Source organism: Leptidea sinapis, chromosome 3, assembly GCF_905404315.1.
Source record: "Leptidea sinapis chromosome 3, ilLepSina1.1, whole genome shotgun sequence".
NCBI lineage: Eukaryota > Metazoa > Arthropoda > Insecta > Lepidoptera > Pieridae > Leptidea > Leptidea sinapis.
The window spans coordinates 1,894,200-1,920,056 of record NC_066267.1 but is presented as its reverse complement, the minus strand read 5'-3'; the positions used below and the strand labels follow the sequence as shown (position 1 = coordinate 1,920,056).

The 25,857-nt window shown below is 33.4% G+C and overlaps 1 protein-coding gene across 1 annotated transcript in view; it reads right to left on the bottom strand.

Moving 5' to 3' along the window:
- Positions 1 to 24,717, bottom strand: part of LOC126979430 (ichor) — a 54,210-nt gene extending 29,493 nt beyond the window's left edge. The window contains exons 1-2 of the mRNA XM_050828734.1: positions 24,559 to 24,717; positions 24,057 to 24,223 (exon numbers count right to left, since the gene is read on the bottom strand). The gene's annotated coding sequence lies outside the window, so the exon portion shown is untranslated. The remainder of the gene's footprint in view (positions 1 to 24,056; positions 24,224 to 24,558) is intronic.
- Positions 24,718 to 25,857: the final 1,140 nt, after the last annotated feature.

Below are 25,857 nucleotides of genomic sequence, written 5' to 3'. Positions count from 1 at the left end.
CGTGAGGGGGGGGGGAGCTAAAAGTGAAACGTCTCTTAGAAGCGATTCACACGACAGCTTAATATAATTGCTCGTTCGACTTAGCGAGTGTTTAATGTTAAACCTCGCTCAAATACTTACTGTTATCGTGGTCTGGATTCACTACTAGTTTTGACTCATAAATCATATCAAATCAAAAATATTTTATTTCGTAGGCCCGCCCCATTTATCATATTGTTGCGTAGCAACCCTTCGAAGTATATGACGAGAGTTGTCAAACTTCAATACATTGTTAATTTCAACAGCTCCGTCAGCAATACTCGTAGCTCAGCGGAAAAGTGTTTACTTTAGACGCTGTAGACCCGGGTTCGATACACCTACCAGTGTATGGATTTTTTTGGGTTTTGTAAAGTTAAAGTAAATTTCTAGTTCATTCAGGATCAAATCGAACAGAAAAAAAGGGATGGAAAATGTGTAAGCAGGATAAAAATAGTTAAAAGAATTTTCTAGTACAATTTAAATTTAAAGATGGAATGGGAGAATCATTTTGAAAATAGAACGGATCCGGGGGTATATAAGCCGTACTAAGCGTGGCCTACGGCAGTTCTGGTTCTGACTCGAAAGTGTAAAGAAGAAGAAGCAGAAAAGAAGAAGTAGTGAAAAGTGGAAGTGTTCCAAGAGGAAGAAGATAGAAGAGACTTAGTGTTCGGTGCGGTGTGACGCGTTGAAGGTACCGCCACCCATAAGAGGAACAGCGGCAGACCGGCGAAGTGCAAGTTCAGAAAAAGTGAACGCAAATAAAGACTCGTTCCTATAAGCGGAGTATTATTTCCAATCCCTGACCCACTCCCGTGTCAATATTTTCTGGAATTTTGCTTCAGAGGTAATCCTCGGTAATCCATTTTAAAAATTAATTAATACCAGTACGAGTTTCAATATTTCACTATTTTATTTAAAGAAATATTATAGAATTTCAAGGAAAATATATTGTTGATATGATGTGAAATGTTCTATATAACATGTACAAGTTTCTGAAAGACATTTTTATAACATACTCGTAGATATATATAATACAAACTTAAGGTCATCATGTCGCGGATTCATATTTTTCGTCCAGATCACTAGAAAGAATAAAGGATCCTTCAGGCTAAGGCGACTAACATGTTTGAAATCTTAACACTTTTCATCAACTTTACTTTGGAAATGTAAAAAAAAAATTACGCTTTTTTATTTGTATTAATTTAAAATATATCAGAATCTTTATGTTTCTCTTACAATCACGCACGTAACGGTCTAACTTATCTCAAAACTAATTCCAAGCTTAAAGTTTCTTTTTATATCTATTCAAATTAACATTAAGGCTACCTATTCATGTCGCAATATTTGTCAATGAATAATTTGCATAAAACTGCAAAGAACACATGCTTCCTGTTACACGTCGGTGACAGTTCGCGCCGATTCTTTGAATTAAGTATTAAATAACATTTCCGTTTGCTAATGCGAAAATATTAACATAATTTTATTATCAATTAAGCCTGCAATACACTTTGTTTTCATTTTCTGTTAAAAGTATTAGTATATGATAATAATTTTAACATTTATAAGACTTTTTTTAATTAATAACAGTGTTCATATTTAAACTTTTGTAAGTTTTAGCTGGAAGACATATTTATACTCATATCATGCCATATTTTTGAAGTGAAAACTTCTTTAGCGGCGTTGAAAAGTTTTATTAGGGTGGGTATAAAATGTGAAACTCGCGTCAGGACATGTGTCCTGACCGAGAATTCGTAAGACAGTCGTTCAAATTATGGATAAAAGTTTATTTTTCTGAGCGATAAACTATTTAATGTAAAAAAATTGTAATAGTTCTGAAGTGTAAATTTTTATATGTAACATAAATTGTCATTTTTGTGTATGATAGCGCAATAAATGAATATTGTATTTAACCACATAAATTCTAGAAGTTTTATACTGATAAATAAAATTCGTGCAAAATTATTCCATATATATATATTAATATTTCAAAATGCACAACGTTAATGTTCAAGTTTTCACTTATTAGTGCTATCCGTTATTTTTTTTTAAACTGTGTACATACTCTAGATGCTCAGCAACAAGTCCAGTTATATGATTTAAATTAGCATTTTTACGTTCATGTCTAAAATAATGCGGTAAAACCATAATGAGCTCTAGTATCGTTCTCCCGCCATTCGAGATCTGTAGTTAATAATTAAACCAAGTCTGTAACATGGTATAACTGAATAATAATTAATTATCGTTGGAGCGAAGACCAGAGATGTAATTATAGGTAGGGATGAGCTTCAAACTACGGTTGATCAACCACATGTTTAAACAATATATAAACAATTAGCTGACTCGACAGACGTTGTTCTGTACATAATAAATAGAATACTGATTTTTATGAATTTGTAATTAATAGTTACTTCGTAAAATATGCTCCCTATTGTTATAATTAAATTGTTTCACAGCAGAACTGTCAAACCATGCATCATTAATTCTCTCATAGAAAAGAATTAATTAATAATAATTAATAATTTTGGATTCCAAATCGATATAAATCAAAAAACTATCCTATCTCTCAAGTTGGACTAAACAGCACTTCATGAAGCAATCCCCATTAAAATCCGTTCATTAGATAAGAGTTCACTGGAAATAAACATCAGGACACAGGAGATTGCTATTTTTAATTGCAGTTGCTGATGTAAAGTTATATTATATTTGCTTAGCCTAGGTGTTGAATTAGACCGCATGGAACTTTTGGTAATTCATATACATCTCGAGAGTTTAACAAACTATACGAATATTTTACGGATCGTGCGTCACTCGACGGATGGCTAAGATGGAAAGAGTGCTGGGGCTTAGAGAGAGCGCTCACACGAAACGCGAGAGATCGCGATTCCGAGTCCCACATCGTTCGTTAATTTTGTTTTCAAATTTAATTTGTGTGATTTTATTACTGTTTTTTCTCACCGATCCTGTTAGTCCAGCTCTTTGCAACGATTATATTAATGTTATAAAAAATGCTGAAATGGTAATAAATCAGCGCTAATGAGTTTGTTAACGTTTGTCATTAAAGTTCAACTTTAACATGTGGCAGTCTCCCTGAAAACGAGATCTTAACTTAATAATAATTATAATGTAACTTTTGCGGAATAATCTAATGTAAAAACACAGTAACAATTACACGCGTTTTAATCCTTTAAAAAGGTTTTTTATTTAAATGTGTAACACTCGCGTTAATCAAAGAAAATACTAAGTGGTAAATCACCACTTCGGTATTATGTCATGCTTCTTTACAATAATTGATAAATAAATAATTTATGACTTTGACATTTAGACGTAATTTCAGAAAAACGTTCCAAACCACAGTCATGTTGAAATTGAGTTAAGAACACAAAACTGGTCACGTGATTCATATTAACGGACTGACAAAAAATGGCAGCCCTACTGTCACTCTTTAAATGACATAATGACTTAGTAGCCCAGCCCGAATTCCCTAAAATGTGACGCTTGTGGCTTGGAACGTTTTTCAGGAACTACGTCCATTTCATTACATAAGTGCCATTTCTTTTGTTAATTATATAATTGATTTAAAAGTACAACATAACATTACATTCATAATTGGATTGAATCAAAATCGACTCAAAGGCCGCGTGGTGCGGTGCACGTGCGGTGCGGAGCAACAGTTAGACGCCGTGAGGCGTGCAGTCGGCCTGTGACGTGGATAACTGACTCCACGCTCGGCCGGACAAGCTGGTCACTGGCCATACGCGACGAGCAGACGCATTGTTGATGCTCTTGCCTGACGAACAACTGACAGCGATGATACTGGGGTCGAACCATCCTGACATACGTTCTTTTTTTTAATCAAAATAAGGGACGAGAATAGCAGGACGTTCAGCTTTCGACAATTGTACTCGTCACCTTGAGACATAAGATGTTAAATCTCATTTGCCCAGTCATTTCACTGGCTACGGCGCCCTTCAGACCGAAACACAGTAATGTTTACACATTACTGCTTCACTGCAGAAATAGGCGCTCTTGTGGTACCCATAATCTAGCCGACCTCCTGTGCAAAGGGGTTCCTTTCCTCGTCAGGTTTTACCAGTGGAAAACCTTCCACTGGTTAACACCTGACAGCGATGAAACCGGGGACGAACCATCCTGACAATCATATTACCCTGAGAAGTGATCACCGCCATCCCTCCTCTTTCACAGCACAGGAAACACACAAACGTGTGTTTCACAAAAAACTTCAACTTACTTTCAATTTGCAAAACTACTATTAAGTATGAATAAACGGTCGTTATTTTTTGGAAAAAAATGTAAGGAAAATTCTTAGCTCTGTATGATTTACAAGCAATTAATATGCGACAATACTTATTAATTACATAAATATATTCGTAAATAAGTCAAATATTCGCTTGCCCCGTGTCTCCACCTTATTAAGCTAAGTGCGGATTGCGGTCAAAACTCAAAGGAAAAGACATCAACGAGCTTTAATAATTATTAAATAATTATATGTTAAAATATATGAAATTAAAAATCTAATTTCTGTCAATTTCTGTCATTGGAAATAGTTTTATAATTGTCATGTAATTAAAGTTAATTTGGAAAATTTTATTTTAAATGAACTCAAAGGAAAATAATCCAAAGAAAAGTCATAAAATATTCAATTTCTTCGTATCAAACCATAAAAACTCAATTTAATGATTGATAATAATAAGAATACTTCCCACAAAATATTGCAACAAGAAAAACCTGAATATACACCTGTATCTTTACATAAAGTTATTAAAATACGGCGTGCAGTATGGTCACTGTAAATAATATCGGGATCCATTATTTGTTACTAAAGTTTTAAATTTTAATTGCGTGTTCCAGACCCGTTGTTGAGAATCATTGCAGCGTTCAATACCGACTGATGCCACGTTATTGACGTTAGTGGTATATGAGATAATATAATTCAATTTGTATTTCACAGCTTCTCAAAACCATATCTATTATTGATCTGTGAATCGTAACAATTATGGATTATTCACATTATCTACCCCAACTAATGGAACCGAAAGACTTTATCTGGTCCAAATAAAAGATTCAACGTATGCGGGAATATCTCATAATTTTATTTTTATTGGAAAATATCAACGGAATTATAGTTGTTATGGAAACACGAAGTGACCGCAGATGTGTAAGACTAATGTCAAACGCTAGTTTAGAAACAGTTTCGGACGAACATAATTATTTTAGATTTTTTGATCTTGGAGTCTTAAGTTTTTTTTTTAAGTTTTTACATTCTTCAACCACATCACTCGAGTTAAATATAAGAAATATTCAAATCGGTAAGGCCGTTTCTGATTTGTCAAGATTTGCACGCGAGTTTGAACTCTCTCGTTCCAGAATTCGGTGAGTAAGCATCTTCTGAGTATGCCTCGTGTAGAGGTGAAACACGTCTCCAATTAGTTAATGACAACTCATAAACATATGGAAAATTGCGTATTTCTACAAAATAACACCTAATTTATTAAATTTTCCATCGAAAAGCAATCGATTTATATGTATGATAGATGTACAAGATCATAAGAAGGTTGCATTAGGGAGTGGACGCGCGCGCGTGACGTCACCAGGTCTGTACAGTTAGGTGACGTAGCGCTAACAAGGTCGTTCAGTGGCTCGCAGCGAGCACGGGGCGCCACGCACGGCCGAGGACAGGGCTGCCACACGCAGCCATAGACATCCTTGAACATTACGAGGGTTGTTACACAGGCAAGAGATAGCTACAACGTATTCTAAACTGCTCTTCCTAAAAATGTTTGCTGTACCTATTCGTTTTAGATTTGTTTTAAGTCAAAGAACTTAAACGCAAGAAATGAGGCCCTAGCGGTTTCTAAGAATTCCTGATGATGTGCAGCGAAATTATTTTCTCATAGACGGTTTTTTTAATGAAAATATGGGACAAGACGAGCAGGACGTTGTGTTGATGGTAATTGATACGCCCTGCCCATTACAATGCAGTACCGCTCAGGATGATTGAAAAATCCACAAATTTTGAGCGGCTCTATAATCGCGCTCGTCACCTTGAGACATAAGATGTTAAGGCTCATTTGCCCAGTATTTTCACTAGCTACGGCAAATTTCTGAAGAAACACAATAATGCTTACACATTACTGCTTCACGGCAGAAATAGGCGCAGTTGTGGTACGAATAATCTAGCCGGCATCCTGTGCAAAGGAGCCTGCCACTGTTGGTATGCGCTGAGTTGGAACACAATACAAAACGACCTAAAGCATATCGTAATGCGATCCTCGATTAAGTTGCATTTGTATTCTAAGACGGTTTTCCGGTTTTTAAGTCCACTCCACCTCAGTCGAGGGTTCTGGTATTCATAGGTGCAAAATATATCCACTTACACTCTCTCCAAATATTTCCTGAGAAGAGTAAATAACTGCCAGTTTTATTTTTAACTATGGAACTAATTACTCATAGTGATTTTTTATTTCTTATAATTATGTTATTGTAAATATATAATTATATGTTAATTATTTAAGCGCGATAATACATAATCGGTAATATACTTAAACTCTTATAGGTATTTGCACTCCTAATAAATTCATCTCGTGATTAGACTTCTATTTAAATCAAAAAATTGTTTGTCTAACCGAAATTAAAATTTCTCTATACCTATTCAGCATAAGAATAAAAAGTATAATGCAAATAAATGTATTCTATAACGTAATCTTCTTTTCAATGTGCTAATGAAGTATAAACATAGAAAAAAATATACTTTGGTTTTTGTATAATAAATACATCCGTGTCTATAAATGGCGTACAAATATAGCGAGTACGGAACAGAATGCGAGCACGTGGTTGCGCGTACGCACGAAGGCTTCTCAAGGCTCTATGTGTCGCGGCCAATGCCCCGTGTAAGGACCTTTGTTAAGGCTCAACGCACACTAGTAAATGATTTTTGAAACTCAAACTGTTTCAACAACACCTGTCTAAAATATAAAGGCAAAATTATTCTTCAAACAAATTATTATTATATATTATTTATTGTCTCTGGAATTGTTATTTCTTATTAATATAATACCATTGTATGAAAAATGAAGTTGAAACAATCTTGCGCAAGTAACATCGTTTTTAATGTGAAAATAAGAATTATTCGCTCTTAGTAGTCTCAAGATTCATATGATCCATTCTTTCTTTAAAAATTAAAATGTATCTTATACATAGATATCTCGCCTGAAAGGAAAAAAACTCCTTAAGATATTCTTCATTTCCCAAAGGTTTATTTTAATGTATTGCTTAATGTACATTAATACTTGGAGTGATTTATGTAATTTTATAATTCTCCAGTTTAAGTTTGACAATTGAGTTGTTACATGCCTGTATATGTCCTGCCTTATGTACAGCTAGCGATCGTCGGGATCTCAATGAAAAGTAGGTCAAGTTTATTGTCTAAACAGGACATTGCTATAGTGCCATCTCGCTCGCACACAATACCATCCTATTCTAACCTATACAGCCATGCTTCCTTGGTATCTGTTTGACTTATTTATATATGATTTAATATATCTATATGACTTAATTTATAATAAATGGTTAATGTACTTCATTATGATAACTTTATTTTTTTCCCTTCCCTAATCTTATGAATAGGTTCTCGACAATTTTCAACTAAAATGTTTTGTTTTATTGTTAACACTTAAAATATATGTTATTCAAATATAATAAATTTCTATTTTACTTTATTTTAGTAAAATATTTAGTATTGCATATGTTGCATAATTTGAATGTAAATTTTAAAATTATTTGTATTTCGCCATTGCCTGTAAGAGCAATAATATTTACTGCAAAGAAGGAAAGAGCGATTCGTGTACATTTTTATTCGGTAATGATGTTAACGGTTTGTATGAAATTGACTGTATAGAGATCTTCTTTCAGTTATTTCTCTCTCTTCGGGTAAAGCTTTATTTTTTTCTCCGTTTTATGTCATCCTTTTCCATAGAGTTGCAAACCCACTAGAACATTTACATACACTAAGCTACTTTGAAAGGTATTTTTATTTGTGTTACTGGCGCTAATAGCATTATATAACATTTAATATTTTCTTTGCTTAACGCGGGTGTTACATTTAAATATAACAGTTTTTAAAGGATTAAACTGCGTGTAATTTGAATTATGTTTTTACATTAGAATTTTGCATTATGTTACATTTTTATTATTATTTTAGTTACCCTAACGTTTCAAGACCTTTCTAGATCTCATTTTGAACAGTACTGCAGATGAAATGAATTTTAATTTAAATAACATTTAATTTAAATATAATTTGTGAGTTTTGAGAAGAAATAACAACACAAATTCTTTAGTGCCACACAACAAATTCCACAAGGAAGAAAACTTGCAAGATATGATCACATTGTATGTCTAATGACTGTGAACCCCTCACGAGAACCGAACTATTATTTTGAACAACAGGAACTGTTTTTATGAACCGCTCCCCGGCAACTCTCTTCTAAACAGATAACGTCAATATATTGTTATAGAAAACCACTTGGAGCTGTCAAAACACTTTTAAATCCATCATTAATTGTTATAAATCTCCTGCTCCTTATGTCGTGGTAACATTCACTGTAACGCTTAATTCATGTTAAAAGGTTCTGGAAGGCCCTAGTCTTTATAAAACTATTGTAGTTTATTAATCTTAAACACAAGTACCTTTTGGCAGTTAATAACCATGACAATCAGGAACATAATCAATTGCAGTCTAGTCATAGCTAAAACACGAGGTCGGTGTCATCTGGTAAACTAGAAGTACCCAGAGTTGCAAATTATTATGGCGATAGAACTTTAAGAAAACACTTACCATATTTACTCAATAGTTTGCCTGTGGACATCCACCTCGAGCCAAAGGTTTAAAACTAAGTTAAAAAAATATTTTTCAATATTGATTCCCTTAGAATTCGTTATGATGCTACTTTTTCTAATGCTACTATTCTAATACTACCATTTTGGAAACAAATGACGCTCAAAGAGAGAAGAAGTACCGCAAGAAACACTCCCAGCATTCTTTTATTGTGCTCTTTTAAGTAAAATATATAACGCTTTCATTGTTATTGCTATAAAATAATCCCAATCTAGTTCCAGGCTGTCCGATCACTTAGATATTCAGCTGTGGAGTAGTAGGATTTACGACGGAGCCATTTTTTAATATATTTTTTTAAATTAAGTTTTAGATAATAATTATTCTTTTTTAATTATACCTTTCTAACGTTGTATGCCGCAGAGCTGAGTCTATCTGCTAGTTAGGCAATATGTGGACCCCACTAAAGCTTTATTATTTTTTGTGATTCCATGATTTTTAGATGGTAAAACATATTAATGTGACAAAATAATGGCTACTCTTTGAGTAATGTACAACTAACGTCGGGTTAACTTAAACTGAACTTAATACCACGCAAAACTTCTCGTTAACTACTACAGGTAAATAGATGTAATGATAGATTAGGGGTTATCTTAACAGCCCCGTAACACAGTGAAGGATAGAACACGTGTTCACTTCCTGTCTATTAAACTGATTTCCGGCGCGTATCGGGTTATGTCCGGATAAATATAGGTGAAGGTTAGCGGTGGGAATAAGGTTCGTCCCTTTAATAATACAAAATAATTATTATATATTATAAGTGCAAAATCTTTATCCAAAACTTTTGTCAATACAATGCTCGAATAAATATTATTTAAAAGATATATTTAGATAAATGGATGATTACTTTTTGGTTTACAAAAAAAATATATTATTTCGAGCGATTTCTGGATATCTTTTGTTACGGTATTGCAATTTTCAACGACAATGTAGCTATAGATGAAATCATTTTTTTTTTAAATATTTAAATCGTTTTTGAGTTTATGTTGTACAAACAGACAATAATGAAGGCTTTTAATTATTATTAATTTAGAAATACAGTGATACTAATCATATTGTGATATTTTAATATCACAAAAGGGTAGAAATTCAATAGAGTATTCCACCAATTAAAAAAAAAAGGTTCAATTAAATTCTTATGTTGCTTTTGCGTTGTTATACACTTATGACGTCAGTTTGACCTGTAAAATAAATGTATTGTTAAAGAATTTTGAAGATAGTCAGTTACGAGTAAACATTATTGTGAATTGGTTTTAAGAGCGCCGTAGCTTCTGAATACTTGGCCATTGACAACATCATACTATGTCTCGAAGTTAGCGAGAGTTTTGGTTCAATCTCTTGATTCTGAGCGATACGAATTGTAAATTTTGTCTTGGTCGTCTCATGACTTTTTCACTTGACGAGTTCACAGTCTGGTGGCTACAACTTCGCTTAGCAAGAAATAGAAAAAAGTGAGAACTTAGCAATTAATCCACGGATGAGTATAAAAATAAGGACTCTGTGTCACCTTACATAACAGTGAGGCACGTAAACAAGCCGGTAAACGTGTAAATACATAGCCCCACGCATACACTTACACTGAAACAAGCCGATCGGCCGCCATTATGACATTTGCCATCGTCTGTGACAGATCAGTTTGCGTCGCAATAAAATATTTTAAAAATGCCGTTGTGCATTGTGAAAAAGTGTAAAAACAATATTATAAAATTATTTGTGGATATATGATTATCTAAGGGAGAAAAAATTATGTAACTGGTTTACCCCGTAACCGCACACAGGCTAGCATAAAGGTGCTTCACATGCTAATGTCACGGGGCGGATTACTTCCTTTTTACTAGTCCGTGAATTAATCATGCAATTTAATTTAGTATTTCATGAACTGAAACTAACACTTTTAGACAACTTATAGGCGAAGCAATTTCAACTATATATTTTTCCTTAATTATAATAAATACCCTATTTTGGCGACCCTATTTACTATATGACGTTTATATAATAAATACTTAATTGACAGAGATAATATGATGAAAGGTTTAAACCAATATTTAGAGACGGAAGCTAAGCGCAAGTTTACAAATATAATATCGATTCGTAAGGTTATAATTACAAGCTCAGGTACACAAAACATTCCCACACAATAACACATGCCTTTTTTTCGTATATTCAAATATTGACTGATTGAAGGGTTGGGACATCTGTCACGGGCCCTCAGGAGAAAGCCACCATGGGAAAGGCCTTATTTTGGGTAACATGTGCATCTTGAAGAACCTTATTGTTCGCGTATGACATGTGGGCTTTTATGAAATTTTATCAATATACTAATTTATTTTTTACTTTAGGTTTTAAATGTTTTAAGTTATATCTCTTTAGTTGAATGGATAAGGAAGAACCTGAATTTATCACTACATAATATTATGATGATAATTTTGTACATGAATTTCCTCGGACTGTCTCAGTATGAACCTTTAATAATAATTATTTTTTTATTTTTATGTATCGTTTACTGACATAATATATACAGATTATTATAGTTATCCCGGGACGTAACATTAATATAGCATTCGTAACTAAAAAGGTTTAAAATAATTTGTTATCGGTATCAATAATCTCTACTCACACGTCTTGGTATAATTAATAATAACAGTTTGTTTTATTTTTATGGAAGCACCAAACTTACCATTTGCTTTTTTGTTACTTCTATTCCGTTCTACAACTATAACTACTTAGATGGAAACTTTTCCAACATGTACGCTATCTCTATCAGTGGGTCCCAAAAGATATGAAACCTTGCCATTCTCCTTTGAATTAAGAAAAATAAAAAAATGCATAATTCGCAACAATGTGTACTGCCATATTAGTTATATAGACATACATATTGTTCAAAGAAAATTTAAATACTTAATAGTTACAGTGGCTCATGAAATGTAATTTAAAATTAAAAAAAAAATGTTGTTGTTATACTCGCCAATATATTATCTCTTGTTCAATCATTTTCTTCATCAATAATACTTTTGTGTTTATTTGCTGATACCTATGTTTATGGCCCTTTCAAAGCCTACCTTCAATTTGCACCTATTATTGTGTCATCACTTAAAAAATATCTATGTTAGTTAATAAGAAATTGTATTGTAATTGTTTTAGGGATGTCTAGGCTAGGCTTGCTTCTGTACTTTAAAATAGATTATTGTAATCTATATTTTCAGGTATTTAATTATCTTAATACCCTAATAGAGTGCTACGCTAAAAAACTTTTTTACATTTGAGAACATTTTAGGCATATTCACAATATATAATTTCTATTTACTGAACTAAATATACTAGTAGGTACTATAAATCAAATCAAACCAATTTTGTAATGTCTCAGTGGCAAGTTGTTGAAGAAAAAAAAACCGTTTTAATCATGCTAATAATTGTCGCTGTTTTATAAATTTGTATTCTATTTATTCTCCCTGAAATGTAATTTTAATTTAATACTCATTTCTTCCACAAAAATTTCGCAATTCTAGTGTAGGCACTCAATTATTTTAAAATTTATTTACATACCTATATATCTGTAAGTATAGGTCTATTTCCACAATCCATGCACCATGCGAGGTATTTCAGTGACTACATCACATTTTTCTCTTGTAGTATATTTTTTATGCCAAAACGGGATGAGACGAACAGGACGTTCAAGTGATGGTTATTGATACACCCTGTCCATTACAATGCAGTGCCGCTCAAGATTCAGTAAGTTTGTCGCATCATTTTACATATTATATTATAATTGAAATGATTTGTAAATCGATGGAAATGTAAATCTTGATATAAAAGAGTGGCAATGAGTTTCTTGCTACTACTTCTCATTAGCTCAACCCTTTACGAAGTAGAGGTAGATTCAATAAGAAAAAAAATTGTGTCATAAGTGTCATTTCCGTGACCTACATGAATAAAGTGATTTTTATTTGATTTGATTTTGATTCGATTCGATTTTGATTCTTGAAAAAACCTAAAAACTCTGAGTGGCACCACAATTGCGCTCGTATACCATAATAAGCACCATGCGAGGTATTTCAGTGACTAGATCACATTTTTCTCTTGCGGTATTAGGTTATAAGAGCGCATACAAGTCAGATAGCTTTCTCCTTCACTTCACTTTCAAGCTGAAGTGTGCCTTACGACCTGGTCATAGAATCCACATCAGATTGGCCGCGGTAACTAGTACCATTGCCGCCTCTACTAGGCCAGTGGGTAAGCATCGCCGGTGACTTTGACATTTTACATGAATTGTTGAAAATTAATGAAAACTTATTTCTTTTTCTAAAGACACAAAAGGCATTAATTTTCTCAAAATTGATTCCTTTAGAATTCTTTTTGATGTCATTTCTAACACTACCACCGCTTCCGAAACAAATGGCGCTCTGAGAGAGAAGAAGCGGCAGAAAAACTCTCCCAACATTCTTTTTTTGCGCTCTTTTTAATAAAATATACAATAATGTACTGTCATTCAGTCCCAGACTGTCCGATAACTTAGATATTCGGCTGTGGGTAATGGGATTTACGACGGAGCGATTTTTCAATCAAACATTTAAATTTATATTTAATAATGCCTGAACAGTGGCTGGGACTTTAGAATAAAAGTGTATACATTTACCTACAGAACCTACCTGAAGCCTACTAGAATTATTTCCAAGCAATCCCTTATATCTAATGGATACGGTTAAATTTTTACTTACTACTACCGCAATATAGTTTTTAAAACTAGTGCGGAGGGTAGATTTAAATTTATTTTGGTGTTCTATTTATTATTACGTCTTTTATAACGGGCTTAGTAACTCGGCCCGTACATTTCTTATATAAGTGCAATTGTATTTAACCGACTTCAAAAAAGGAGGAGGTTCTCAATTCGTCAGTATGTTTTTTTTTTATTTGTTACCTCAGAACTTTCGACTGGGTGCACAGATTTTGATAATTATTTTTTATTTGAAAGCTGGTGTTTCCCGTGTGGTCCCATGGCAATTTTGGTACCAATTTCAAAAATAATAATAATCTTAACTAAAATTAGATTGCATAAAATTACGCAATTATTTTTATACTTTTTTGCATATTATATCTTTTGTTTTGGAATAGTGTTTTTGAAGTGGGTTGTTTTTTTGTTCAATTTATTTGTGATTTTTCTAGTGTATATAGGTACCAAAGTTTTAGTACTTTTTTCATGTAGTGTTTTATGTAAATGTACATAACTGGGTATTGCATTGGTTTTTGTCAAGTTAAGTTAAAATACTCAGCTCAAGTGAACGGCTTTAAATAAACACTCATAGATCGCTTATATTGCTCACTGGCGTGAAGTAATGCGCTTTCGTAAACAGTTCAGCTGTTGACTGTATGTAGATGAATTATATGATCCATCGGATTGAATTTTTATAACTAATTAAATTAACTAATTTTTATAATAAGCAATATCAATGACAGTACAATATTGTATATGTATATTTATAAAAAAGAGCGCAAAAAAAGAATGCTGGCAGAGCTTCTTGCGGCGCTTCTTCACTCTCAGAGCACCATTTGTTTCCGAAGCGGTAGTAGTATCTAGTATATTAGAAATGACATCAAAAGGAATTCTATAAGAATCAATTTTGAGAAAATAAATATCCGTAATGCATTCAAAAACTGTGACTGATCAAGGGGGAGTTATTATTTTAAGGAAATGAATAATATTGGACCGATAAATAAACAGATATATTTTTTTATGAAAATAAGGGACGTAATAATAAGAAAATAAGACGAGCAGGACGTTCAGCTGATGTTAATTGAAACGCCATGCCCATTACAATACAGTACCGCTCAGGATTTTGGTAAAACCCAAAAATTCTGAGCGGGACCATAATTGCGCTCGTCACCTTGATACATAAGATATTAAGTTTCATTTGCCCAGTAATTTCACTAGCTACGACGCCCTTCAGACCGAAACACATTACTGCTTCACTGCAGGTATAGGCGCCTTTGTGGTACCCATAATCTAGTCGGCATCCTGTGCAAAGGAGCGTCCTCATATTTCATCATGGCATCACTGACCCCGAAGATATAGTTTCGGGATCAGAGGTTTTTAATATCACTGCAAAACCCGTTTTTCAATGTTATTATCGTTACAATTAACAATAAAAATATGTATATAATTAGTATTATGTAATAAATATTGTACATTAAGTAATTAAAGTTATTTGCCGAGTGTGTAAAAAAATTTTAAAGAAGTATTATTATTATTTATACCATAATTTATAGACTTCGCTCTTAGCCCAAGGAGCATCCCAGTTGTAAGGAGAACTCAATTAAAAGTAAAAAAAGTGATCACTGATAGATTTCAGATGACCTTTAGAAAAATAAAAAATAAATACAGGAGTTACTATTTCGTTTTGGTTCAATTACACATTATTAGATGTACTTCGTATGATATCCATTTTCAAAAAAAAATTGTATAAAGTTATTTTTTTTTAAATGATAGACTCCTATAATATGTTGTACATCTAATAATTTGTTACTGTATAGATTCAAGTATTTTTTTGAGGTTACAATTTTTGGTAGTCCTAAAATATAAATAAATAAATAAAATTGGTGGTATATTATTTTTTATGAAAATAAGGGATGAGACGAGCAGGACGTTCAGCTGATGGTAATTGATTCGCCCTGCCCAATTAATTACAATGCAGTGCCACTCAGGATTTTTGAAAATCCCCAATAATTCTGAGCGGCACTACAACTGCGCTCGTCACCTTGAGACATAAGATGTTAAGTCTCATTTGTAGTTCCAAAATTGGTGTGAGAAGGTGGTCGTAGCTGGTCAGAGGACAGTGGCCGGTGGTCAGCTGAGTCGCTTTCACCAGCAGCGTGTGTGGTGCGTGGTGGTTATCAACCTCAGCAGTGTCTGCGTGCGCACGCGCTGCTAACAAAACTAATTATCAATGTTTTTATGACACATAGCAACTCACCAGCAGTAACCTCATATATCCATCTGGTACAACATCCAATTACAACGTTTGTTCTGATATTATGAACACATATTTCACGTACAATTATGTAAATAAATCCGAAATATTGTAACTTCTTTGTCATTATTTACTACTGAAACATTTTTTTACCACATAATACATGGTTTTGTTACATACTACGTTTCTTTTGACACAAAATAAACAAATTATTTTAGCAGGACTTTTATTTGCAGGACGTTCAGCTGATGGTTATTGATTACGCCCTGCCAATTACAATGCAGTGCCAATCAGGGTCCTTCAAAAAACCCAATAATCCTGAGAGAACTACGGATGCTCTCGTCACCTTGAGACATAAGATGTTAAGTCTCGTTTGCCCAGTAATTTAAATAGCTACGGCGCCCTTCAGACCGAAACAGACAGAAACTGCTTTACGGCAGAAATAGGCGCCGTTGTGGTACCCATAATGTAGCCGGCATCCTGTGTAAAGGATCCTCCCACTGGTAAAATAAACGATTTGTTTTAATTATTTGCAAAGTCGACGCTTTTCCACAATTTCCAACGAATGACCTAAATCCTAAGCCAAAAAACGGAGTTCTATAGTTAATTTTACAAAGGACTTCACGTTAAGAGGGTAGTTAAAAAAACGCTATAATAAATAGCTTTAGTATTTTAAAAAATAAACCTATTTCTTAATTATGACACAAACCCTAAGGCTGTTACTAATCATTTCGTAAGTTTCTTTAGCGCTGCTAAGATATCTGTGCTCAAGGTGAACGTTTTGTAATCCTTTTTTCATCAAAGTATCACAACAACAAAATCATGAGTTAAGTAAGAGTTAATAAAGATACTTAGTTATTTATAGGAAAAATAATTAGATTCCTCTGCAGGATAGGTGAAATTTTTTAGTTAGGTATCACAAAAAAAGGATTGTGTGGTTTTATGAAACCACGGTAAAATTGACACAATGAGTATACACTACACGGTCAGCTGCTGCGAACTATAGGCGCTGCCCGACCGTCACGCGACATGCAACACACAGACGAAAAAGTTTGAGACGATGTAATAAGAGTTTCACTTTAAAATACGTTAAAATAATATTACTTTATTATATATCATGTTAGTATCTCTGAATAGAGAAATTATGGACAACAACTATTATTTGATATACTTACTCAGATTTTTAGACTTTACAAATATTATCATTATTTTAAAACTTTCAGAGAGAGAACCCATCTAAACTGATACATTATTATATTGTATTTACAAAAGAACTAACACCCGTCAATTATTAAAAGCATTTAAAATAATCATTAAACCGTGCCTGTGATTATCAAGAGATATATCCCTATTAATATTATAAAATATGTTAATGTAAGTTTGTTTGTTACGATTTCATACATAAACCACCAAACCGATTTTGAAAAAATTTAAAGGACATAGATTTCCTTTCATTGCAAAAAAATAAATGGAGGGGTTAAAATAGGGGATGGCAGTTTCTATGGAAATTCGTCATTATCGAAAAAAAACCATGCAACTTTGTATTTAGGCACTTGATAAGAAATAATTTATAAACATTTGTTCGAGCAGTTTTGAAACTTTGACCTACATGGTGATGAAATAGGAGATTATAGTTCAAAGGGAAATACTATTAAAGAGACTGTCCACAATGACAAGGGATATGTACTGTATTATAGAAAAGTAAAACTAAACTTCTGCAAAGGAGCAGTTTGTATGTAAATTAATTGAAAAGTATCCTAAAAGATAAAAAAATGCCCAAAGTAACTATTCAACGCGTACGAAGTCACGGGAAAAGGCTTGTATGAGTTAAATATGAGTGCATGTATATATAATATGTTAGAAGTATTTCTTATATGTAATTCAAACTAAATTTAAAGTTATCATTGCTCCTAGATCAAGCAGGATGTATAAGTATTGATGCATCTAGTTCATATACAATATGTGATTTAAACGGAACTCGAGAGAGTAACTGTTTTAATTGAATTAGTCACAATTAAAATGTGTCGCAATTAAATCTAGAAGGTTTTTTATTCCAATTAAACTCAATGACTTGTAGCCAAAGAAATGGGTGAAAATAAATCGTATTTGACATTCGCACCGTCATTGGCGAGCGGAGGCGAGACGCGTCGAGTGAAAGTTACCTCCCCCCCTCCTGTTGGTGTCCCCCCGCGGGGTATGTGTGTCACTACGTACTAGGCTAGGCTACGTGTGCAGAGATATATTGTGACGAGCATAATGGCATCCTAGAGAATTATTCATCATGTCAATCCCCACATGCTCTGCGTCAACTACAGCTATACATTTAATCTCAGACATTTATACGTCTAGATGGACTATGACAGCTGTGAAAACGTCGAAACGTGAAAAATGAATTTAAAACTACCCTCTATTTTGAGCAATTCACGCACACTAACACAAAATGTCATACAAATCGCGTGTGTAAGATATAGCTTATCACGCACACTATAATAATATTACTGGCCTAGCCTTCTCTCATAGAAAACATGTCCATACAAAATAAATATTGGAAACATAAATTATTATGGGTCTTAATTCGAAATAAATACTATTCTATAAATCTATTGTATAAATTATTTTTAGAGTTAGACCGTGTCTTGGACATTGCAACATTACTTTATTTTTCTAAAATAAATAAAGTTTTTGTATATAAACGTACCTAAGTTACTCCTTACTACATTAGCTACCTGCCAATAATAGTCCCGTCAAAATCGGTCAAGCCATTTGAGAGATTAGCCGGAACAAACAGACAGACAAAAATTGTAAAAAATATTATTTTGGTGTATGTACCTATAGTAAATGTATATATATTCATATAAGTACATATAGTAAAAAACGGTTAGTTTAATATTACAAACAGACACTCCAATTTTATTTATATGTATAGATTAAGATTAATAGAACTCATAAGAGAGATAGTACTTATCTATTTTGTATCAGGATATGAGAGATGGAGAGGGTTTGTTATTATTTACTGCTCTACCTGCTCCCTGCCAACTGAACCTAGAGTGATAATTCGTTAGCCTATATGTTGTTGGAACAACTTATAGGCTAACAAAAAAAAATTAAATAAAATCTATTCTATAGTTAGTACAAACAAAAAAACAAAAAATCTATAAATTACTTTATCAGTAGTTCACACAGCAAGTATTTTTTTTTAAGTCCTCAGTGTACAGTTACTTTGTTACGTTTTTGTTTTATATATTACAGATAACTGTTTTCGCCTTTACAGTTTGAGCTATGAACGACTTTTTACATATTTTGAAGATAAAATGACTAGTTTATTGACATAGTAATTAAATATTAAATGCTAATATGATATATACTTCTAGATAGAGTCTGTTGCTGTTAGACAATTGATAAAAACAGGCCAGGAATATTACTTTAGTGTGCGTGACAAGCTAACTCGCGGTTTGTATGACACTTTTGTTAATGTGCGTGAATTGCTCAAAATAGAGGTTAGTTGTAAACATATTTTTTTTCGACGTTTCCACAGCTGTCTTACTCTATTCTAGACACAACCTAACCGAACCTAATTTTTAATGAAAAACTCATTTACAAAATATATTGTTTATTGTATTTTAGTGATCATATTGAAGTGACTGTAGCTTGTAATGATTTGTTGAATTAATCTATCTTTTTATATTGTTCTTAGATGTTAGAGTATAGAACTTCAATTTACTTTTATATAATTATGAACTAAATTGTTTGTATGTTTATGTGCAAGATGTGTACAACTGTAATTGAAAGAACAATATTTTTGGACTTTGTGTCACAATTTTATGAATTGACATGTGTATTCTGTGTTGGTGGACCTTGAATAAATAAATAAATATATAATCGAATGATTTTATTTATGTCATGTTTATTTTTGGACCAAAATGTGCTTATTCCGGTGTAATTTTGTTATTCTATAGATATTTAATTTGTTTTTCCGTATATTTAGCATAGCAAATTTAGGAATGGCTTTGAATTTTTTTTTAATGAAAATACGGGACGAGACGAGCAGGAAATTCAGCTGATGGTAATTAATACGCCCTACCCATTATAATGCAGTGCCGCTCAGTATTCTTGAAAAACAAAAATTCTGAGCGGCACTACAATTGTGCTCGTCACCTTGAAACATAAGATGTTAAGTCTCATTTGCCCAGTAATTTCACTAGCTACGGCACCCTTCAGACCGAAACACAGTAATGTTTACACATTACTGTGTAATTATTACATTACATTAATTGTAAATAAGCTATAACGGTACAAAACAATAATAGTTATGATGAACAACTGCGCCTTAACACCTACCATCGCTTGCCACATAGCACTGACTCACCACACGCCTTGTGTCATCTGAACACAGCTTCAATTGAATTAGTTACATATTGGTAAGTAACTTTGTCCTACCTACTAAGCTAGAGGTCCCGAGTTCGAATCCCGGTAGGTGCAAGCATTTATATGATGAATATGGATGTTTGTTTCCGAGTCATGGATGTTTAAATGTATTTATGTATGTTGTTTATGTAGTTTAAGTAAGTATATCGTATTAAATATATCATTGTCTTGTAACCCATAACACAGGCTATATATGCTTAACTTGGGGCAAGATAATTTGTGTAAAAAGTGTGTCAATCTTATTATTATTGGTCTAGCAAAAGAATTTCATTGATTTTATGGAATTAACTTAACACGACTTCGTGCGGGTGCAATATTTACTTTGGGCAGCATTTTTTAATTTTTGTTTCCACTCTGCAAATGCACTACAAGCTGCTATGTTTAAGAAAATTTATTGAAGTAGGCATTACTTTGCGGAAATCCATAATTATCCAAATGTTTTGAGTTTTCCTTAGTGTTAATTCCGCCAATATTTGTATATTTGAATTGTTTTAAGACAAACAATTCATTTGGATACTGTGTTTAAAACATTTTTATAAGCTACGTACGCACAAACGATACTACAAAACGAGTGATTGACAATAACTGACATCCTATACCAGTCTTAAAGTTTTCTGTTACTGTTACTGTCAGCATAGATTAAAAATACAGAACGTGATTCAGAATCGACTTTATTTCGATCGAGTTTATGTTTAATTTTTTAAACTGAAGACATAATTTTAATTGAAATGTATAAATTTAGGCACTTTTATTGAATCAATTGTCAGATGCAAGTGGTTTTGGGTTCAATTATGAGTTTAAACAATGTTTAAGAGTTTAAAAAATGAGTATTCACATCAATCGATTATAGTAATCGATATCCCATTTTATTCGTGAATCTTAAGATAATGAAAACTTAACTTTAAGATTTCTTGTGTGCTAGATTGCGAATTAGGCTAATTTTCTATATTTCGTAATAGAAAAATATGACAGTTTTCTTAAACCATATCTCAACTTATTACATTTTGGCCCAGAAATCCCCGTCTTCTTTTAGATAATATTCTTATTCATAAGATTTATAAGACGTTATATTTTTTTTATGGAAAAGGAGGACAAACGAGCGTACGGTGTTAAGTGATCACCGTCGCCCACATTCTCTTGCAACACCAGAGGAATCACAGGAGCGTTGCCGGCCTTGAAGGAAGGTGTACGCGCTTTTTTTGAAGGTACCCATGTCGTATCGTCCCGAAAACAGCCCACAAGGAAGTTCATTCCACAGTGTACATTTGTAGTACGTGGAAGAAAGCTCCTTGAAAACCGCACTGTGGAGGACCGCCATACATCCAGATGGTGGGGATGATATCCTATAATAATATGTGATTGCGAATTTAATAATTGCGAAATTGTTGTCGATAAGGAACTTGGCCTGATGTTTGGATAATGAATCCAAGCGATCAAAGTCGAGTACGTAAGCTATTGTTAACAAATAAACAATACAATACACAAGGTGTTGGCTGATGTGACTCGCAGTAACTACCTGTTTGCACTAAATTCGAACATGCCTTGTTAATTGGTCGCGTTATCTAATTAATTCATACACCCTAACAGGTTCCGATATTACGCGATCTTGTAGGTCACTCACCCCGCGGCCGCGCGTGTCGTCTCACTTCGCCCACTCTACCTAACTCTTTCTAATTCCAAATTACCTTCAAAATTCCTCTTTATTATATTCTGACCATCTCCAACTACGGATATATTAACACTTTTAATGATAATTTCATACGCCCAGCTCATTACAATGTAGTGCCACTAAGGATTATTGAAAAACCCAAAAACTCTGAGCGGCACTACAATTGCGCTCGTCTCCTTGAGACATATTAAGATGTTAAGTCACAATTGCCCAGTAATTTCACTAGCTACGGCGCACTTCAGACCGAAACACATACAGAATGTTACACATTACTGCTTCACGGCAGAAATAGGCGCTACATGAATATATACTACAATATATAAGTAAAAAAACATTGCAGTATGAAAAACTGTGTATAAAATTATATGTTCGAATTTAACATCACAGTTCACATTGGTTACGAAAAGAATCCGACTAAAAATATTTTTTGGTGACTTTGTCTACCGGATAATGTTCAATAAATATATGGTAATAACTAAATGAATTGAGAAAGCGTTCTTGACGACTTTTATGGTTGCTAATTCTGATTCAAAATAGATATATTTACGTCTCCCTTTTATTTATAATTTATGAAACAATTAATGTTATGTTCTAGTAAATTTACAATTATTGGTAAATATAGTGCTTTGCTTAAATTGGCCTAGTTCTTTCTTCATTATCAAGTTTTTTCGTTTTTTAAAGACATTTAATATATATAACTACAGTGTTCTAATGTTTGTTTCAAGTGAACTCCTAAACTAGTGAACGGATTTTCATGAAGATTACTTCATGAAGTGCAGTTTAGTCCAACTTGAGAGATAGGATAGTTTTTATTTCGATCTGGGACCCATAATTATTTTTATTTCCAATATTTGTTTTGTATGGACAAATTTTCTATGAAAGAATTTATTCTGCTGTGAAACAATTTCATTATAACAACAGGGATGCTCATTTTCGGAATAATTCTTGATTTTTTGAAATATTATTGACAAATTCATAAAAACAGCATTTTATCTATTATATACAGAACATCGTCAGCTAGTAGTTATATTAAACTTCAAATCATATTACCCCTTATTCATAATAGTCTACTAACTTAAAGCATTGCTAATTCTCACTCTGTCTTCTTCTATTGACCTAATTCAGAATGAGAAAAAACACTCCTAAGCGGCTGTTTAAAGTTAGCGGACCTTTATGAATAAGTGGGCTTGACTTTATCATAAATCTAGATAAATATGACGAAACAATTCGCGATGTTCAAGGTCGTAGTTCCATTGTGGGTACCGTACGCTTACGGTAGTTTTTCGCTCGTAATCAAGTAGCGGATTGAGAGCCGAAATAAGGTGAAATATATTATAATGTGGGCTAAGTCCCTTTGTGGTGTCAATTGTAAATTGAAACACGTTTGTAAGTGGGCCACCTAACGTCGATTTCGGAGACGAGGCCCGGCCGGCCGTGGCACCGCGCGCTCGTCGACAACGACACAACGATACCGTTCAAATTCTTTCACAAATTTGGCAATTTACATACTATATAAGTATATACTAGCTGACCCGACTAAAGTTGTTCTGTACATAATAAAGAAAATACTGTTTTTTATGCGCCAACAATATTTCATAGCATTAAGAATTATTTCGTAAAATATGCCCCTTTTATAATGAAAATTCACAGCAGATGTGTCCAACCGTGCGTCAATAAATTCTCTTATAGAAAATATGTCCATACAAAACAAATATTGCAAATAAAAATAATTATGGGTCCCAAATCGAAATAAAAACCATCCTATCTCTCAAGTTGGACTAAATGCCACTCCATGAAGTAATCCCCATTAAAATCCGTTCATAGATTTATATTAAGATATTGCATTATTTATTCGAAACTACAATATTTCAATATTTTTATTACATTAATATATAGATTGTAGAATTAAAATAAAGTAAAATTTTGTTCATCACATAAATTTATAAAAAAAATCAAGTTTTTATTTCACAATAATTAATGTGTCTTTTAATTGATTTGCTAATATTTGTTAAATTATATCAAACGGGTCCATGCATGGGGATTGGCTGTAGATTGAAGCAAAGAAGGTACTCACTTGCAATGCTGGAGAAAGATTGTGGGCAGCGGTGGGTTTGGTGTCAAATCCAATTCATGATACACTACATCCACTGGCACAACGTCACTTAGCGTTCGGAGCAGTGCCTGGTGCCCAGTGCCAGGGCAGAGCTACGAGCCAGCAGCCACACAAGGGTCGGACACAGACTAGAAATAAGACAGAATACTGTAGGAAATGCAAATATATCTTAAGAAGTATATGTTAGTAAATAAAAGAGTTGAAGGAAAGAAACAGATTAGAAAAAAAATATTTCCAAGTTTATATTTTTAATGTTTGTGATGTTTTTAGCGTAGAGAACATTGAACCTATCCAAAACATGTTGAGTGACCTTCAGAGTTCAGACGTTTAGCTGGGCCGTCTAACAGGACGATTTAAATTTTTACAGAAATGAAAATAGGAAACCATGTTACCCGTTAATTAAATGCATGCACTTAGAAGGTTCAGGAGGTAATAATGTGATTGGCAAAAATAAAAGATACACCTCAAGTTGGGGGCGACAATCCATACAGCACTAAACACTCGTCACTTTATTAATGCCAATTACATTCAGCATTAAGGTGGTCGCACACTGGGCACGGGGCGCGGGTTCACTGCGGGCACGGGAAAAACGGTCGCAGCGCGAGAGGTAAGCGGGCACCGGCCGCGCGATCGTCGACTGACTGGCTGCGCACGCGCACCCCACTCACTTCCCACCAAAATTTCTACCACCACGCTGCTTCTAAACCGCGGCCCGCTTGCTACACTGTTCAATACCATGAGCATTGACTGTGGAGGGATCTGCGAACAAAGGAGCCGTCGTTATGAAGTTATTTACAGTCAATTACGTAATTAATTACAAATGCTCGTTATTTGGAGACTATGAATCTATTTTTTAATTTATCAATTTAATTTCACATGCAAATAAAAATTATCATCGCTTTATCAGTACCGGTTTAATTATGGTATTGTTGAATTAAATCTCATTTACTAATAACTAATTAACACTCGAAATGGGAACCTATCTATCATATTGTGTCTAACGTATGTGTTATATTAAAAAAATATATATTTTATACAGCTAAAAAAAAACGCACTAATTTCTGGGCTAACTCGTCCAATTAATTTTTTGTTTTATATATATATATATATATATATGAATATGAAAATGGTAATTGTTTGTGGCTCAATCACGCCGAAACCACTGATCGTATCAACATGAAACTACCACCATTTGATGCGAAATTTATCCTAGATGGTTTATAGCTTATAAATAAGGCTAAGGAGTCCATATTTATCAGGAAAGAAGTTATTTAGCTATATCGTCATATAGAATTCAATCTTGATTTTAATACTAATACGTATAAACATACAATAATATTAATCCTTTTTTTATGGAATAGGAGGACAAACGAGCGTACGGGTCACCTGTTGTTAAGTGATCCTAAGTACATTCTGTATAAGATGCCATAAAATTGTGTTAAATATATTCTTCAAAGGAGCGCATTTCTCTTAAAGTTGAACACCCCTGTCGCAGCTATCTCCGATGCGTTCACGCACACACACACTCCTTCACGCAATACGGACACACTCACAAACCAGCAGGCCTAAAGACCTACAAAATATATTACGACCTCCCACAACACTACCACCTTACAAATAGAGGCGATTATCGCTTGCGGCGGATGTACGGCTGTGGTTGCGATCAAGTTAGTAAGTAGAACACCAATGATTTCTTTGTAGGCTCTCGTGGCCCTCGCAGGCCTATCTGTTAGTGCTTTGATTAATCGCTAGGTGTGATTTT